This window comes from Kogia breviceps, chromosome 12 (assembly GCF_026419965.1).
Source record: "Kogia breviceps isolate mKogBre1 chromosome 12, mKogBre1 haplotype 1, whole genome shotgun sequence".
In the NCBI taxonomy this organism is placed as follows: Eukaryota; Metazoa; Chordata; class Mammalia; order Artiodactyla; family Physeteridae; genus Kogia; species Kogia breviceps.
Window position 1 is genome coordinate 78,240,351 of NC_081321.1, and position 6,662 is coordinate 78,247,012.

Here is a 6,662-nt window from a genome sequence, read left to right on the forward strand (position 1 = left end):
CATACGACCAAATTCTAGCTTATGGAGTATGAGTGGGAGTGACGTGGGCCAGTTGTGGGCATACACACACATCATATTCATCTATGTTCTCCATTCCTTTTCAACTGCTGGAAGCTGGATGTGGTGATGTCACCTGGGCCACGCAGATGACAACAGACCCTAACACAGGGCAGAGCCACTAGACGGAAAGAGCTTGAGTCCAGAATCACTCTGTGGAGCAGAGCTACCTACAATACCCACACTGGATAGTTTCATGAGCAGAAAACAAACTTCCTGATTTGTGCCACTAAATTATTGGGTCTTGTTACAATTAAGTCTACACTCATTCAGCAGTGTTGAACTAAGTCTATTGATAAATGCTACTTAAAGCTTTCCTATGGAAACACCCAAGGCACACGGGAACAGCGACCCTACCAACAAAGAGCAGGAGACAACACATGTATGTTAAAGGCTACACATACAATTTGAAGGCTGCTGCCCAAACATTTCCCGTCTTGGCCTGCAATAGGGGCTGGCAAACTTCTGAAAAAAAGGACAGATAGGAGATACTGTAGATGGCTTTGTGGGCCATACAGTCTCTGTTACAACTGCTCTGCCTCTTTGTAGCACAAAGGCCATCACAGGCGATACCTAAACGAGTGGGCATGCCTGTGTTCCAATAAGTGATTATTTACAAAAACAAGGTGTAGGCCATATTTGGCCTGCAGGCCATAGTTTGCTGACTCCTGACCAGAAGGACTGCTGGAATTCCTGTTGTTAGAGGATCACATGTTGGGCCTATACTTAGCAGAGTCTTATTAAAATGTACACATAGGGCTTCCCTGGAGGCGCAGTGGTTGAGAATCCGCCTGCCGATGCAGGGGACACGGGTTCGTGCCCTGGTCCGGGAGGATCCCACATGCCGCAGAGCGGCTGGGCCCGTGAGCCATGGCTGCTGAGCCTGTGCATCCAGAGCCTGCGCTCCACAATGGGAGAGGCCACAACAGTGAGAGGCCCGCGTATCACACACACACAAAAAAATGTACACATAGGCAGTAAACCAAACCATAAAAGGTGGCATTGTTTGTTGGCTTACATTGTACCTGATTGTCTTGAAGAAGCTATATTATAATGGGTTTGACATTCCTGATCAAGAGCCTAAAGTTAACCTTTTATAAAAATGATGGGTGTCATATTTAATCAATTAGTAACTCTTTAACTGCCCAGTTTAAAATTTTCTAGGCTAGATAAGCATCAATTTAAGAGGACAATATTGAAAAAGCTCTTATCAATTTTATTTAGGATACTACTAGCTTTTCAAGATGGTGCCGAAAGTGAGGAAGGAAACCCCTGTTCCTCCCAAAGCTGAAGCCCAAGCAAACACTTTGAAGGCCAAGAGAACAATGCTGAAAGGTGTCTTTAGCCACACACAAAAAGATCCACACCTCACCTACCTCCTGAGAGCCCAAGGCACTGCAGCTTGAAGGCAGCCCAAATACCCGTGGAAGAGCACCCCTAGGAGAAACAAGCTTGACCACTACAGCACTGTTAAGTTCCCTATGACCGCCAAATCAGCCTTGAAGAAGACAGAAGATGACACACTGTGTTCTTTGTGGGTGTCGAGGCCAACAAGCACCAGATCAACCAGGCTGTGAAGGAGCTCGGTGACACTGACGTGGCCAAGGTCACACCCTGATCAGGCCTGATGGAGAGAAGAAGGCATATGTTCGACTGGCTCATGACTATGATGCTTTGGATATTGCCAACAAATGGGATCATCTCAACTGAGTCCAGCTGGCTAATTCTAAATATAGACATATTATTATATTTGTTATATATATTATATATATTATTATAATATTATATAATGATATATTATATATCATTATATAATTCATTATATATTATTATTATATATAATATTATAATAATTATATATAATTATTATATATAGATACATATATATATATATTCACCATGAAAAAAGATATCTCTAGAGAAAGTTATGATTGAGTCATTGATTGACTGGCTGATAAGGGTACTTGAGATACATTATCTCCCATCATCACAATAGCTCTGGATGTGCCTTACCAAGGCGAACGCTGAGGCTCAGAGAGGTAAGTAATTTTCTAAGATCATCCAACTGATAGAGATGTGCCTAGCTTCAAAGCTTCTATTCTCATACCACCGCCTCCTGGCTAGAAGAAGGAAGGGCATGGGCAGAGATTTTGATGGAAAACTAGAGGCTGGCCAGGAGAGGAGGCCACTGGGCTCTGGACCTAGAGCGATAGGCTTATGTGGTCAAGAGTATCAGGAAGCAGAAGCTTGACCACTGTGTGTTGTTAGTGGGTCATAACATGAATAACTGGCTGAATGTTCCAAGTGTGGATTGTTGTAAGTACAACATGTAGCCTACAAAGAGCAGCTATGAAATTATCACATTTACTGAGTACTTACTATGTGACAGACAGCATGCCAAATATTCTTCATGGACCCTATCATGTAATCTTCACAATAACCCTTTGAAGTAAGTACTATTATTATTATCTCCATTTTATAGTTCAGGAACTGAAGCACAAAGAGATTTAAGCAACTTGTCTAAGGTCAAAAGGTTTAGAAATGGTGGAGCTAATATTAATCTTATCAGGCCTCAAAGCTCACATCTTAATCCCTTACACTATGCTGTTTCCTAAAACAGCAAATAATAAAATTTCACGCTCTAATTATTCTTATCACTGTCCCTGTTCATTTCTCCAGAGAACTCTATCACAATCTGCAATGATGTATATTTTTGTTTTCCTTCTTGTCTCTTTAACTAAATAGTAAGCACTATGAAGACAGAACCCATGTCTATTTTATCCAACAGGGCCTAGTGATTATTAGTACAATGCCTAGCACCTCATAGGTATTTGGTAAATTTTTGCTGAATGAATTAATGGGTAAATGATATGCCAACAGGGGAACTCAAGATGGCATAATATCTGTGCAGTTGGGAAGTGGTTCTCTTCCTATTAAATGTCAAAACAAAGAAACAAACAAACAAAAAAATCAAATGAATCAGAGTTGAAACCATCATGCATTACTCGTGGGGATATAAAATGGTGTAGCTGTTTTGGAAAACAGTTTAGTGGTTCCTCAAAAAGTTAAACATAAAATTACCATATAATCCAGCAATTCCACTCCTAGGTATATAAACAAAAGAATTGAAAGCAGGGACTCACACAGATACTTGTACACCAATGTTCATAGCAACATGATTCACAGTAACCAAAAGGTAGAAACAACCCAAACGTCCATGGATGGATAAACAAAATGTGGTCTATACATACAGTGGACTATTATTCCACTTTAAATAGGAGTGAAATTCTGATACATACGGATGAATCTTGAAAATACTGTGCTAAGTGAAATAAGCCAGACATAGGACAAATATTATATGATTCCACTTAAATGAATAGGCCAATTCATAGAGGCGGAAAGTAAAATAGAAGTTACCAGGGGTTAAGGGAGGGTGGGTGGGGACTTTTTTTAATAAACACAGAAATTTCAGTTTGGGAAGATGAAACCATTCTGGAGATGGATAGATGTGATGGTTGCACAACAATGTGAATATACTTAATGCCACTGAGTAGTTAAAATGGTACATTTTGTGCCATGTATATTTTACCAAAGAAAAAAATCTCCACACAACAGAAGATGTGAATTTGCATTTGCGATCACATCACTCTGAGGTCAGAGAGAATAGCAGGAGCCCTAGGGGTCCATGGGTCTCAGAGACAACAGCCTTCCTCAGGCCAAGGATGCTGGTGTCCGCACTGCAGAGCCCAAGGGGACCAGGAGATAACAGTGAATCTCTGGCAATACAGATGATACTTATTCTACTTAACAGTTAAAATTCTGAGCCTTTACCAACAGCTCCCAGGACATGCTCAGTCATTACAATACTGTCCTAGGCATCGGGTGTGGGCATTTCAGTGCAAAATGAATGGTAAACTGTGAAGATTCACAAGACCAGGAAGAGGAGAAAATTTCCATAGGGTGCGATGGGAACAGAGATGTTTCTTTCTTTTTTTCTTTTTTTTTTTTTTTTGGCAACACCATGTGGCATGCGGAATTTTAGTTCCACCCACCAGGGATCGAACCTGTGCCCCCTGCAGTGGAAACGTGGAGTCTTAACCACTGGACCTCCAGGGAAGTACCGAGAGATGTTTCTTTTAACCGCCCCTGGTTTCCACCAATCACCCAGTGAAAACGGATTGAAGGCTCACGTCAGAACCCACTGAATGAGACAGAACATTGTCTGAGTGAGTCTTATAGATGTCAGAGACTACTGAACACTGCCCATAGTACCATAGTACCTTTTTGCCACTAATACCCATGCATGAATTAGCTTGCTAAGAAATAAGCAAGCTAATGACTTCCCATGACCAGAAGAAAGGTTCAGATGAATACATTTTGCAGGGGAAAAGGACGTGGTTGGGAAGAAGAAAAGGTAGAACCAAAGTGGGCAGTCAGAGTGAAGCCCGAGAGAGTTGGAGGCCGGGGAGAGGAGGCCCTGAAATAACAAAAGGGATCCGTGAAAGAAACCTCAGAGGGCACAGAAGTTGAGATCTTGATTCTTTCCAAACTGTAATGTTGTCTATGAAATTGAGCTATCCCTACTCCACAGACAGGTGCCCCTTCCTACCTAAACCCAGGGCCCCCGGAAGGGGCCTGCAGTCATCGGTACATTTGGGCAAATATCTCTCTTGCTTTTCTGTCTCATAGATGAATATAGGTGGCACAGTGTAATGCTAAGGGGAAAAGTGTCAGCACTTTGGAGCTAGTCTTGGAGATGAATGCTGCTTCTTTAAATTACTGGCTTAGAAATTACTTACCTCCCATGAGAGTCAAGTTCCTCATCTATAGAATAGTTCAACTATTAAGGTAACACCATATGCCATGCAATAATACCTGTTAGGTAAGCAGGTAATACCTACGAGAAAATACCTATTAAGGTAATACCTAATACCATGACCAGCACACAGCTATATGTTCCATAGATGATCACTTCCTTCCCTCATCTGTAATTCTAGTCCTGCCCTCTGCCTACCCCAAGTGAGCAGAAATTGCCAAGTTTCATTCATTGTGCTGCCTGGCTGTGAGCCGTCAAGAGGTCAGCGCCTCTCCTTCCTCTTGCTAGCAGTGTCACAATTTGCATCCTTTATTTTTGTGCTGCCCAGCCCCACTGCCCCCGAGGATCTCTAAGGACTTGACAGACTCCAGAGGGGAAACATAAACCATTTTTATGTTACCAAAAGGGAAGTTAGGACACAATGAAAGATTAGCGGTTTTTCCAGAACAAATTTAAGAGAAATCCCAAATTGTCTTCCTTTCCCACAGTCCATACCACTGTTTGAATTGCTTCCTTGGACACCAAATGAAAGCAGCTGGCAATCAGGGACCATGGTCCATAGGGAATGCTTATCAAGGGCTGGCTGGGGTCAGATTTTCAGTCGTCTCATATTCTGAAACCCTCTCAAACCGCCTGTCGTGAATGACAGCAGTTTCAGCACAAGAGTCATTTCATCCTGAAACAATTGCCAAGCACCAGGTGTACCCAGCCTGTGGCGCTGGGTACTAGTGAGTGACGTGCTTCCTCTGATTTACATCCATCCCTTTGAGGAAACGCTCCTTGCTAGGTGATGTTAACCTCCTGTATCAGCCTCTATTTTTAGCCTCTGAAGGAGCGATGAATCAGGTTATAATCTGACAGTGTGTTTAAAGACATATTAAAGTCAAATTAAATTACAGTGCCTCAGGGCTTCCCTGGTGGCACAGTGGTTAAGAATCTGCCTGTCAATGCAGGGGACACGGATTCGAACCCTGGTCTGGGAAGATCCCACATGCCGCGGAACAACTAAGCCTGTGCACCACAACTGAGCCTGCGCTCTACGGCCTGGGAGCCACAACTACTGAGCCCATGTGCCACAACTACTGAAGCCCGCGTGCCTAGAGCCAGTGCTCTGCAGCAAGAGAAGCCACCCAATGAGAAACCCGCGCATCACAACGAAGAATAGTCCCCGCTCGCAGCGACTAGAGAAAGCCCATGTGCAGCAATGAAGACCCAACGCAGCCAAAAATAAATAATTAATTTTTTAAAAAATTAGAGTGCCTCAGACATCACACATATTTCTAAAGAACAGAGCCAGAATGCATTATCCCTGCTCATTTTCAATCCACACCCATTATAACCTAAATTATTCTTATTATGTATCCCATTATAAATACATCAGATGGTTAAATATGACTCTAAGATTAAGTTTCCTCCAATTTTAATCAAGCCTCACAAACGAAGGCAGCTCATTCCAAAAGCTGGAGATAGAAATGATTTCTCTTGAATATTATCATTATGCTGTGAGCTCAGACACTGCTGGTAGAATCAATACTTGCAATCATTCAGCTATACCTCGGGCACCTACTACATGGCAGGCACTGCCTTGGGCACTGGGGAGACAACGGCAAACAAGAACAAGACATAATTCTTACCCTTGTGGAACTAGATTAGTGAGGAGCTAGATATTAACCAAATAATCAAATAAGCAAATGGTTAGGATTGAAATTATGTTATTAAGTTTCTGATTCTGTCTCTCTCTCCATCCATCTCTTAGCTCTGCTGTCTTCTATTTGGCTTCCTCTTTCAG

At 42.4% G+C, this 6,662-nt stretch overlaps 1 pseudogene; it reads left to right on the plus strand.

Annotated features, from left to right (window-relative positions):
- The first annotated feature begins 1,301 nt into the window (after nt 1-1,301).
- On the plus strand, nt 1,302-1,767 carry LOC131766672 (large ribosomal subunit protein uL23 pseudogene; annotated as a pseudogene).
- The last annotated feature ends 4,895 nt before the right edge of the window (nt 1,768-6,662 follow it).